We start from the raw sequence: 13,478 nt of genomic DNA on the forward strand, positions 1-13,478 counted from the left end.
CAGTAAGTTTAATAATGTGTTTCAGAGCATGATTTTTCTTACTTAGTGGTACATAAGATGACGGGCCTTACAATCAATAGGGTCTTAGAGTCAGTGACACAACACTAGTTTCCATGATAAGGCCTGCGGGAGACTGCTCATTGGTTCTACCATCCATTCTTTCTTTCTCCCCTTTGATAACAGAATCCACCGACTTTCAGTTTGGCACGTGGACCACGTGGACACCTCGCCAAGTCACATCTTCTAGCCCTCTCCTTCAACTACGGGCAGCCCTTCAATCAAGCTCTCAGTGGTGAGGTGGGAATAAAAGCCATGTACACAGGTTCTAGATCCAATCCTTTACAAAAGAATGGCTTTTCTCTTTATTCACTGCCTTCCCTCTCCTAAGGGATGGAAGGAGATGCTGGTGAATTAGCTTTTCCTTGACAACCTGTTGCAGGTAGCAGTTGTGGAAACAAGATAACTGGAACCTGGGTCCTGGAGGCACTCAGGGACCAGAGCTGCCTTCTAGTGCTGGGCTGCTTACCTCTGGGTGAGCACGTTCAAGAGAAAGACACTTTCCTTCCTTCCTTCCTTCCTTCCCTCCCTCCTTGCTTTTTCTTTCTTTCTTTCTTCCTTTGTTTTTCTTTGGTCATTACATTTTTGGGGTCTCTGTTTCAGCAGCAAGTTGACCTGTACTCTAAATGAATACAATGTTTATGAAAATGTTCCCCAATCTCCTTTTCTAAATTCTAAGAATTTTTAAGACCTTTGCCGCTCCAAAAATAAGGCAGAAATACCAAAAATGAAAGAACTTCGGGTATTACAACAACGTATCATTATATGGTTGGTTATCAAAATGTTTTCCACAATTACTCTCCTATCTTGTCCATGTCAAAATAATTCACTTCTGCCTGGGTGTCTCAGTCAGTTAAGTGTCTGCCTTCTGTTCAGATCATGATCCCAGAGTCCCAGCATTGAACCCCCCATTGGGCTCCCTGCTCAGTGGGGAGTCTGCTTCTCCCTCTGCCCCTCACCCTGACTCGTTCTCTCTTTCTCTCTCTCAAATAAATAAATAAAATCTTCTTTAAAAAAAAAAAAAAGGTTCATTTCTAAAAAGCATGTAATACTTGTTGGATTCTGGGCTAACTACCTTACATGGATTATTTCATTTGATTCTCTCAAAATCCTCCAAAGTTATCAATTCTGTTTTATAAATAAGAAAAACAAGGCTCAGGACTTGAAGGGTTAACGGGAAGGCGGTTGAGCCGGGATCTGCAATCAGGCAGTTGATAGGGACCCTTTATTCTTACTGATCACATCGCTACTGAATGGATTCGAGGCTTTTTTAGAAAACTTCCGTGTAGCTGATGGTCACTTCCTTTTCCAGGAAGGATGTTACACATTTGGCCAAAAAGCTAACCTTTAGTTAAAACATAATTTTATGGAAACGTTGGATTTGACTAAAATCTAGAGCTTGAGGACCTTCAAATTCAAGATTAAAACTCCCCAGACTGCGAGTGCAGCTGAGTCCATGGATATTTCACTGTTTCCAAGAAGTCTTTTCTTTCCACTCACTGTGGGTCCTCCGCGCTCAGACGTGGGTCAGCTTGACTGTGCTCATTCAGACGACTCCCTTCTCTCTAGGGAGTCCCGGGTCTGGTCGCTCTGCCCGTCCACACGTCTGTACCACTGCTCCCCGGAGCACACAGATGGTGACAATCTTTTCTTTACTAAAACAGTATTTGCCACAATTTGTTATGGTTTCTCTTTCATTCCTTCTTCAGTCTTCATGTCGTTTCCCCACAGCTATGACCTCTATCGACTAGATAAGACTACAGATTCACTTTCATTCAGGTCCCAGTGTCAAACCCCCAGAGTTAAAAGGAAATCATGTATCATATATTACAAGATCTCTGGTCAGTTCAGGAAGATAACTTGACATTTCAGTAGATTTTTTCAGTTACTCGCGGTTCTTAGAACTATCTCCACCTGATAAAACAACTGCACATCTCTTGTTTTTGTGGTATCTCTGCCAATGTCACTTTTTCTTGATCGTATCTTCAGGCTGGTTAAGTTACTACACAACCACAGAATTATGACATGATAGATTTTGACAAGACAATAGAGGCCTACTGGTCTGACCCAGAGGTCAGCACGCTTTTTTTTTTTTTTCCTGCAAAGAACCAGATTATAAGTACTTTTGGTTTTGTGGGCAATACAGTCTCTGTTGGAGCTATTTAACTTTGCTATCGCAGTGTGAAAGCAGCCACAGATGGATACACAAATGGATGGCTATGGCCGGATCCCAATAAAACTCTATTTATAAAAACGGGCAGCAAGCCAGGTCTGGCCCGCAGGCTGTAGACTGCCGGCTTCTGAACTAGAAGGGTAGTGCTGTTGGAACTTATAAATGATCTTCTTATACCCATCACAGAGAGGAAGAAGTTGAGGCACAGGAAAGATAAGTAGCTTCCCCACAGAGGACCCACAGACAGTAAGTCGATGAACCAGGAGGTGGACACCCACGTCTGTATGTTACTAACCATTACGCTCTACTGTGTCTGCAGTAGGCAGAGTTTAATATTGATTTTAATGTTGAAAAATATGCTTGTATCATTAGTGATTCTCACAGGGTAGTAAGATTATGGTGGGGTTTACTTTCTTCCTTTTTGCTATAAATATTCTCTTAAAATTAACATTTAAACCGAAAGGCCTTTTCCTAACAAGAAGAACTATAGCTCACCTTTCAAATAACGGATTTAAGTGAGACCCTAGTGTACCTTTTTTGTTGTTGGCTCTGTGTCATTCTCCCTTTCTTGGTCTTAATAGAACCCTCACTGCGCCTCCCTGCATCAATTCCCTTTCTCAGGGGAGCTGATTCCGTTTCCAACTGCAGGGGAGACCTGGTTGCCGAAGGGCAATTCTACCCTCTGTGCCAGTGACTGGGCATGAGACCCAATTTGAACCAATGAGAAATCGTCTCGAGAAAGTCCTTCACTGGGGGCACCTTGGGTGCACAGTCGGTTGAGCACCTGCCTTCAGCTCAGGTCCTGCTCTTGGAGTCCTGCCCTCCAGCCCTGCATCAGGCTCTCTGCTCAGCGAGGATTCTGCTTCTCTCTCTCTCTCGCTCACTCTAATAAATAAAATCTTTAAATGAAACAAACAAAAAAAGAAAGTCCTTCACTGACCTTAAGTCAGCAGTTCCTGAAGGAATCTTCTCTCTCCACCTTCAGGGAATTAATGAGAAAACGGTGGGCTCAAGTAGAACGTAGCACCTAACTTACGCCCAGGAGGCCAACACGTGAAGATGAAGTCACTCTGGCGGCAGAGTGAGGCGGAAGAAAACCGCGGCTGGGACTGTTGACAGCCAGGTTCAGCCGGCCCCAAATGCTGCTATTAGCCTTGGAATTCCAGATACATGAGCCAGGAAATGGGTTTATTGTTTACGCCCATTTAAGTTGTTTTTCTGTAACTTGTTGCCTAAAGCAGAATTTTCTGGAGAATTCGGTCCAGAACAATTCTTTTGCAATAATTGCGTATTTTAGGCAACATAATTTTGTATTAAAGAATTAAAATAATTGCTTGAGTGTTCCGACTTACTCAGTAAAAATATTTATTATTAGTCTTCATTTCAAACTTTTAAGATTGAGAATCAAGCCGTCACATGTTCTCTGCTTTCCCAAAGCACAAGTTTCATCCCTAACACATACCCTTTACCAAAAGAATATGAGGTATTGATAAAACCAAAGGTAACCAAGACTGTAAAAGCCATCTTCCCTGTCCAGTGAATGAAAGGATTAATAGTACCTCCAAGCAAGTATGCATTTTGCCAATTTAAGAATAAATCCAGCTGGTTTTTGATTTACTGACATGTCCTCCACAGTGACGCAGATATTCTGAAAGATGACCCACTTTCTGGGTGACTGAAGACCTTGAGAGACTGAAGGCCGTGTCTTGGGATGGGCATACGTCCAGTACAGTCTTGGCAACTCATGTGCAGTGGCTGCTGAAGCTATTCTTCTTCTACAACAACTCCCAGCTCTGAATTTTGAAATTAAGTCGTGTTTATTTTGTGTTGCCAAAGGGTTACCAAATTTCGCTTACTCTGAGTCAGATACAAAAGAGTAGAAAGGCTAGATCAGGGTTATTATATGTACATACGTCAGTTTGCTTTATTGAGATATAACGTTCATACAATAGAATTCAGCAAGTTCATGTGCACTTGAGTGAATCTTGATGGATGTGTAGAGTCGATGAACCACGACCACAGTACGACCATGGTACGGACCGTCTCCATTATCCTCAGGAGGTTTCCTCCCGACTCTACAGTCACCCTCTCCCCCGACTCTTAGCCCCAGACAACCCCCCTCCCCGTCTTCTTTGTGTCATTACAGTTTTGCTTTTTTCAGAATTTCATGTAAATGGAACCATACAGAATGTTGTCTTTTGTATCTAGCTTGGTATGATATTTTGTTATATGTTTTTGTCATCTAAGTGGTGTCTGCCTGCTCCAGTTTGGAGCAAAGGAAGATAGGAAAGGCTCGTGGTAACATTTGTGTGTTTGGAGTCTTGTTGCCTGGTAATGTCACTCGTAGGAAAAGGGCTTGCTCACAGGTAAGCTGCGTAGGTCAGTCTCCTAATGTTGATCGACTGAGCTGCCTGCTGTTTGTTCCAGCTGCCTCCTAACAGTCTTTGAGCTCTTCCAAGACTTTTATGTTACATTAACAGTGATGTCGCCCGTGTTGAAAATGTACTTTGTTCATCTAACTGTGATGAATCTAGCTGCACGTACCATGCTTCCTGGTGCCTTTCGGAAACCTTTTTTCAAGTTGATGTTTTCACTTAAATTGCCAAGGAAGAGAAAGACATTATAAATTACTGTCTGTTCTAAATATGGTGCTCAAGAAGTCCCCTGATGTGGGGCTGCTTTCTGGTCAAGAAGGACACGAGTCAGGACCGGGAGAGAGTCACGGGGTTAGAAAACTGGTACGTGACCTCAACTCTGCAAACCTCACTTCTCTCCCCAGGAGCCTGAGGATAGCAACACTCATTTCACTAGTACTTTGAGATTCCACTGGATCACACACATCCACACGCCCACCACACACAGGAAGAGCTTGATCGTGGATGCGGGCAGTATGACCATTGCGGTTTTGTATCATTTCAGAGACGTGTTAACTTCCAGATGATGACTCACTTGGCACTTCTTTATCTTTTTCATTAGTAAACCATAGCTGACGCTATCATGCCCCAAGGAGAGGTTATTTTAAAGATTGCTTGGGCGCCTGGGTGGCTCAGTGGGTTAAAGCCTCTGCCTTCGGCTCAGGTCATGATCTCCTGGTCCTGGGATCAAGCCCTGCATCAGGTTCTCTGCTCAGCAGGGAGCCTGCTTCCTCCTCTCTCTCTCTGCCTGCCTCTCTGCCTACTTGTGATCTCTGTCTGTCAAATTAATAAATAAAATCTTTAAAAAAATAAAAAATAAAGATCGCCTGACTTGAGTTCCTCCGTAAAGAGAAGAATGTTCATTGTCCCCCCCCCCTTTTTTTTCTTTTTTAAAAGAATGGATTTCTTTTTGTACTGGTTTTTAAAAGTGGACCACGTATATTTGATGTCCGTTTGGCACTGTTGATCCTCCATGCCTTAGGCTGGGTAACTATTCGCGAACGTTCCCGCAAGCGACACTTAGTGGGAGTGGTCCTCAAAATGTGTGCAGTCCATGAATCAGCAGTGTGGCTGTCACCTGGGAGCTCATTAGACACACCCTACCCCAGGTTAGAGAATCGGCATCTTCCTTTTCAGAACATCCAGGGAGACTCGTGTGAGAAGCACTGATGGTCAAGGAATTGTCCTGCCTCAGAGCTGACTCCTAGTGTTTATTCTTCCCAGGCTGAGACCCAGTATAAGTGCCCCAGGCTTTAGAGGACAAACTACGCTCCATGGGGCCTGCCAGGGCAGTGGGGGCAGCGGGGTGGGGGGGCAGTGTCAGGTGGTCTTGCAGTTTCATCTGGTTGTTCCCAAGAGGTGGATTTTTTGTCTGTTGCCATATTTCACAAGGAAAAGCAAAGCCATGGATGAGAAGGGGTCACTTCTCTGTTCTTGAGTCCAATCCTGTGATGTAATAATTTTCACCAGTTCCCTATAGCTCTGTTCTCTAGAAGTCTTTAATTTTCCAGAAACCAGGGGGGAATAAAATATGACTTGAGGATTTCAGGCTCACTGATCTGGAGGACCAGGGGCCATCTTCAAAGTTCAACTACCTGCAGGTCTTTCATACAAGCATCAGGGGCTGGAAGACGTCCATGAGTAGGAGGAAGGCCACTGGCAACTGCCGGGGGACCCATGCCCCCATCCCACCACGTCACGGATGCCCCCATCAGTGAGACGAAGGCCGACACCAGAAGATCCAAGGGTAAATGTTGCACCTTATAAAGCCTAGGCTAGCTTCTGGGTAGTCATAGCGCTACCTGGTATCCATAAAAGTCAATTTGTCAAACAACCCATAGTGCCTTGGGACTTGTTAAAAACTTCATTATACTTTGAAACAAGAGTAGATAAAATATTTACCATACAGAGTTCATATTATAAATAAAAGTCTATATTAAAATCATGATGCATATTTGCAGCTTAGCAAAGTAGTTAAAGACAAATCTCAGTCACCTAGACCAGTGCCATCCAATGAAAATATAGCCGAGTCACAGAGTTCGGTTTAAGTTTTCCAGAAGCCACATTAAAAAGGGTAAAATAGACAGGTAAAATTAATTTTAATAAAATGTTCCACTGACTCCAATCTATCCAAAATACTACCATTTCAACATGCAGTTAATAAGAAACTGTGAAGGAGATCTTTTACACGCTCTACGAAATCCCCATGTGATCTCCTCTTAGGGCTCATCGTGGCTCAGACTAGCCACAGTTCAAGGCTACGTGGCCGCACAAGGCTAGCGGCGACTGTAGTGGACACGGTGGCTCGCGAGCACCTGGGGTCCAGCCAGGTCTTCTATCAGGATGCGCAGAGAAGATATTTATTCCGCTCGTTTTGAGTCTGGCTGGAAATCGTGCCTCCCTTCCCCTCCCCAAGCAGGCACGCCGCCTAGAACAGCAAAGTGCATCCATCCATTTGGTCCCAGGAGGGATCCAAAGTGCAGACTTAATATTAGCAAAGGTTAACGGGTTGCAGCTGTGGGTCATGTGTTGGAACATTTTTTCATTTCTTAAAAACAAACTGAGAGAGTTTTGGGGAGGGTGGGGGAGGTGTTAAAGTAAGAGAAAGAGAGAGAGAGAGAAGAAAAGGCACTTTCAGATCTAAAACTCTAGCCTTAGGAACGCCTGGGTGGCTGAGTTGTTAAGCGTCTGCCTTTGGCTCAGGTCAGGATCCTAGGGCCCTGGGATCGAGTCCCACATCGAGCCCCTCATCGGGCTCCCTGCTCGGCGGGAAGCCTGCTTCTCCCTCTCCCACTCCCCCAGCTTGTGGTCCCTCTCTTGCTGTCTCTCTCTCTGTCAAACAAAGAAATAAATCTTAAAAAACAATAACAACAACAACAACTCTAACCCTAAAGAATCAGAACTTGGGGGAGGAAATACCAAGATGTGCTGTTAAGGGACTGAATTAAATTCAGGGAGCCCTCCAACAGCATAAACATCAGTGACGATTACTGAAAAAGAAAAGTTCCAAATACCACATGTTAAAGGACATCATCCAGAGTCTCACACTATAGTAGCATGATCAAACACTCAAGATTTTTAGTTCTATGAATATGCAAACTGAGCATCTGTAAGTCAGTAGGTAGCCAAGGATTTTTTTTTTTTTTTTTTTTTTTTTTTTTTTTTTTTTTAGAGGGAAAAGCTAATGAGTGAATGAAAGGAAGTCATCCGATAGGTCCAAACAAAAGCCAAACCCCAGGTCCCACTCACCAGTATTCTTAGCATCATTTCTCAGTAGCCTTCTGGATGCTTCTGAAATAGCCTGAATCAGAATGAGGTCCTGAATGTGACCGGAACAGGATATGGACTCAGGAATGGCTGTTCCCCTCACGGGCTGGTGGCCACGGGGTTCTGTTAGCTGTTGCCGGCTCTCTTTCCCGGGCATTCAGGTGTTTGCAGGACACCAGTAAAAAGGCAACTTGGCCCAGTTAGATTCCTGGCAGGTGTCTTTCTGCCCAGGCCTGTGGGCATAAAGCGCTCGCTCCTGCCCCTCCTCTGGCTTGGCAGCCCTTTCTGTACAGGCCAAGGGCAGCCAGACGGCATGAGACTCTGTCATGCAAGTGCCCAGGGCCACAGGGATGGGGCATGTCCAGGACAGTGTTGTCAGAGAGCCTGCAGGCTGGCACTGGCTGCTCCTGTATTTGTGCCAGAGGCCTGGGTCCCTCTCCTCTGTTCCCTCTTTCTGCCTTCACAGCATCCCCGCAAGCTGAGATGGGGTCCCCGCATAGCTCGCGGGGCTAAGCTGGGTTCTCGGGCATCTCTTCAGGGCATTTGTCTGGATCCTTGCCCTGAACTGGCTATGCCTGAGGAGAGGCCTGCCCGCCCTTCCACTGCCTTGATGGCCCTGGGCTCCTGGCATTTGTCCCCCTTGGCCTGGCCTTCCTTCTGCTCCCAAGGGGCCCTGCGGCTGTGGTGTCTCTGATAGGAGATGGGTCTTCATAATAGCCACTGTATTTTTCTTTCTTTCTTTCTTTTTTAAGAAAAAAATTTTTTAAAGATTTGATTTATTTATTTAATTGTTTATTTGACAGAGAGAGAGAGAGAGAGATCATAAGTAGGCAGAGAGGCAGGCAGAGAGAGAGGAAGGGAAGCAGGCTCCCTGCCGAGCAGAGAACCGGATTCGGGGCTCGATCCCAGAACCCTGGGATCATGACCTGAGTCGAAGGCAGAGGCTTTAACCCACTGAGCCACACAGGCGCTCCTCTACTGTATTTTTCCATAACAACTTTTAAAATAGTGTTTACACTTTGACAAAACTATTATTATTATTATTATTATTTTACCAGTGATGAAGGTGAAACCTACTTCGTAGCAATAATTTGAATTGAAAAGCATTTGTCTTCCTGAGTCAGTGTTTCTCAGATTGACTCATGTCTTCTTAATCATTCATTCTCTTTTAAAAGAGGCCCATGGGGTGGCACTCACTGGCACCGTCTGCGGAATATTTCTGCTTCCCCACCTCCTCCCTCACCCCATTTTGGGGGCAGGATAAGATTGCATTTCTGGACTCTCTGTGACTGGGTGGGACCACCTATCCAAATGTGCCAAGGACTTGTGGGCATTTGATTGCCAAAGCAAGATCCCCTAGAATTCTCTTTTCTCGATAGTCCAGGCAGCAGCTGCTGAGACAACGTGGCTTATAGGGGGAGGACCGTGCTCCAAGCAGAGGAGGCCCCAGTGAAACTATGGGGCAGAGACAACAGCCACTGAGATTTTGGTAATGTTTGTTACACACACACCTAGCTTATCTTGAGTGATAGTCTGTGGATTTCTCGAGTTTACCCAAAAAAACCTCTGGTCCCCCCCTCCTCTCGACAGGAATTTATTATGCTAAGTCTTAACATTTCTACTTGAAGTAATTAAACTTAGACCATTCAATTTAAATTTGGAAAAAATGCAAATTTTACGATTTCTTACTTAGAGTCAATAACTCCTTTTGACAAAATCACACCATTAACACTCCTAAAAAGAGACGATTCACAGACCTGTACCCCTGGGGCAAATAATACATTATATGTTAATAAAGATAATTAATCATAAAAAAAAACCTCCTAAAAGAAATGAGAACTATTTCTTCTGCATTTTCAACTTATAGGCACTAATCAATTTATCACAGAACTTAACCATCAGAGTATAACACTGAGGCAGAGAGAACCCTAGGTAGAAGGGCCCTCCCGCCCAAGGCTGAGAGCTGGCGCAGCTACCCAGGTAAAGGAAGAGTTAACCAATCAAACTGCAGCCCTGGGTAGATCTCACAGAGGTGTCGGTGGGTCTAAAAACTGTGATCTCTTTTCACATTTAAGAAGTGTGCTCTTCCACAGCACTCCTTCTTAAGAGGGACAGGGGGCAGGCATTACTGTCGCAGAGAGCAAACCTCATTATGTAAACAAATGAGAAGGACTTGGAGGAACGATCGTAGCACGTCTGTCTTCGCGTTACTGACATTTCGGCTCTGAAGAGTAGCTCTGCTTCATGTCAGGGAGGAACGGAGTCATGAAGGGTGCCACAGACGCAAAGTCTTTGGGGCACTTACTAACCAAAACATTTCTACCTTTTAAGGTCAAGAATGTGAAGATGACTGGTAGCGGTATATGGACCTGGGGTCCAAATGCAGTGGTTTATTACCCATTTCTTCATCCATACGGAGTTTCCCAAGAAGGCTATCTTTACGGGTCCCCTGCAACCTGCCTGTGTCCTGGCTCAGGTCTGCTGCACAGAAGCATATGTTTGAGTCACGAATTATTGGGGTTCCTTAAGAACTGTAGACCGCTCTTGGGCTGTAAACTAATTCAGACTCTGAAACAGGAGCTTGATGAATGAGGAATCTGCTTATTAGCTAGATCTCAAAAAAAAAAAGGAAAGAAACAAAAAACCTGGCTCAGCACTGACACAAATTAAGGTGGATCCCTGCTTCCCAGTCAGAATGGTGGTGGGCTCCAGAGGAATCTGGGCGTAACTGAGACAGCTAAAGCCATAAGCTAATAGGGGAATATCTCTGTGGCCCTGGGATGTAAAAGAATATTTCTTTCTTTTTTAAGGTTTATTTATTTATATTTTTTTGACAGAGAGAATGAGAGAGCACAAGCGGGGGGAACAGCAGAGGGAGAGAGAGAAGCAGGCTCCCTGCCACGCAAGGAACCCAATGCGGGTCTCGATCCCAGGACCCTGAGATCAGGACCCAAGCCGAAGGCAGACGCTTAACCATCTGAGCCACCCAGGTGCCCCTAGAAGAATATTTCTTGAACAAAACCCATAATATAATCAATAGCCAAAAATATACACAGATTGGCCTGTATCAGATAAGTTTAAGGCTTTAAGAATTTTTGTCCAATGAAGAAAAAAGTAGGAAAGCCAAAGACTAGCTAAAACACTGAGGAGTATGTACTTGCAATGTCTAGAACCAACAAGGGGGTGGTATTCAACACATGAAAGGCGTTTTATAAATGGAAGGAGACAGATTCCATAAAATCCAATACACGTGGGCGAGGGTACGGCACGGCCATCCACAGAGAAGGAACCCAAACAGCAAAGCCACATGCACGGAGATATGCTGAATTTCACTGGTAACCAGAGATGTGCAACTTAAAACACTCAGGAGGCTGGCCCAATAGAAAATCAGAAAACACCAAATGTGTGGACCAACGGGACACTCAGTGGGCGGACACAGAAAACACTGTGGCATTACTCAGGGCACAAAGCCTGCACGCATCCCAGGACCCAACAGCTCCACTTCAAGGTCTTAAACTCCATGAGGAACCTCACAAAGGTTCCAAGGGGACACGTATGACAATGACTGGAAAACAACCCACCTGCTTCTCATTAGCAGGATGGGGACACGAAACACAGCAGATGATACTGTTGAAAACCACACAGCTCTCACATGTGAGCAAGATGGTAGAAAGGTATTTTGACTGGATGTAATTGGATCAATATGCTTTAAAATGTCCTGCTGCATGAAAAAGAAATAAAGCAAGGTCTAGAGCAGCACAGCTCTAGCTATGTCGCCTAAACACACACGCAACAGCTTCTAGTTTTTAAGGGCACATAAATATCAAAGGGCACACATCAAACACATTCTGTTGGAAACCTGTTGAGAGTGGACATGGGGAGAGAGGAGAAAGGGAAAGTAAAATGAGACACCAGAGGACCCTTGCACGGCCCAGTCATGGCTGTGCCATGCGCAGAGAGGCACGATTAAGTCAACGCTGCGCTCAAAGAGAAATGGCAATAACCAAACCAATCTCCAGTCACGTTGAGGCCGCGCTGGAATTTCGTCCATTTTCAGAGCTTCCACATTTCCCAACTGTCCAGATTTTGGCTTCCTTCTATATCCCAGAAAATCCTTAGTTTCATGTTTATTTGCTCGCATTGGGGAATGCTAAGAAGCTTCTCTGATGAAAGTCTAGTACAACTGAACAGTTAAAAGACTAGTTGAAATGCACCTTAATAAACATCACGATCCGTGGTGTGTTCTGCAATTTGCAAGTGGCTCCCTTTTATTGATCTGCAAAATATTTTTGCACACAGTTACTTATTTCTCATTGGTAGGCCCTTTATTGTTCAAGACAGAAGAGCCTTTAGCGAGGGATAAGATGCTTCTCTGTCTGAGCCATGAGCAGGGGGCACCAGCCATCCCTGGAATTCTGTTTCTGGAGGATTTCGGGAGTGAAGCATGTTCAGTCTCGTGGCTTGACTCTGGGCCATAGTAAGGTGCATTAATGTTGGGCTGTGTTCACTTTTAACCCTAATTTTGACTTATGAATTGCTTTTTATATCTCAACAAATAGATGTTAGTTTTCATCATTAACAGATATACTGATTGAGATCCAGTTAGAATACCTTTTTTTTTTTTTAAGATTTTATTTATTTATTTGACAGAGGTCACAAATAGGCAGAGAGGGAGGCAGAGAGAGACAGAGAGAGAGAAGCAGGCTCCCTGCTGAGCAGAGAGCTCAATTTGGGGCTCGATCCCAGGACCCCGGGATCATGACCTGAGCCGAAGGCAAAGGCTTAGCCCACTGAGTTACCCGGGTGCCCCTAGAATACCTTTCCACTTAGAAACAAATGCAATCAAAACAAAAACACACGGAAATGGTTTCCAAACTCGGCATATGAGATCCCAGCTGATCTTCAACTTTAAATGGTAAGAACTTTGATTTAGCTCTTTCCTATATCATGAAGGTGAGTATAGCTGAACAGACAGGGAACTAGTAGAGGAAACTGAGTACAGTTCAAAAAAGAAAAAAGAAAAAGAAAAGCAATGACAAAGAATCGGAAAAAATACAAAGCATCTTCAATGCATGTCAAGAGACATTTTTGAAAATGAATATTATACAGAGATTGTTTAAAAGGCAGATGTTTTGAACACAGCACTCAGTAGCTGTTTGCTAACTAATGCATGTACAAATGAAAATGAAATGGATGTACAAATCACCTGCTACACCAGGTGAGTAGGTGCCCCTTTATTTCTGAGCCAGCTTCACGTCAGTTAACCTTAAATGATTTTTCTAAATATATGAGTACCAAGTACAATATTCTGTGATTCACTTTGTAATGTGAAAAATATTTTCACTGAAATGATCAATGAACTTGTTGAATTGAAGAAGCTGGTTATTTTTAGGGAACAAAGCCTACCAAATAATTTACAGAACATAGGAAGAAACATAGGTAAAAAAAAAAAAAAATACTACATGAAGTAGACCCTCCAGTTCACTCAGCTGCCATCAAAAAGTCTGTCCCCTGCTAATTTTAGAGCGGCCTGTATCAATACAGCACACAAACTGTCATTAACTGGC

The 13,478-nt window shown here is 44.1% G+C and overlaps 1 protein-coding gene across 1 annotated transcript in view; it reads right to left on the bottom strand.

The window, feature by feature from the left end:
• SLC22A3 (solute carrier family 22 member 3) overlaps positions 1-13,478 on the bottom strand; it is an 88,833-nt gene that overhangs the window by 15,911 nt on the left and 59,444 nt on the right. The window lies entirely within an intron of this gene.

This window comes from Mustela nivalis (genome assembly GCF_964662115.1).
Source record: "Mustela nivalis genome assembly, chromosome: 5".
In the NCBI taxonomy this organism is placed as follows: domain Eukaryota; kingdom Metazoa; phylum Chordata; class Mammalia; order Carnivora; family Mustelidae; genus Mustela; species Mustela nivalis.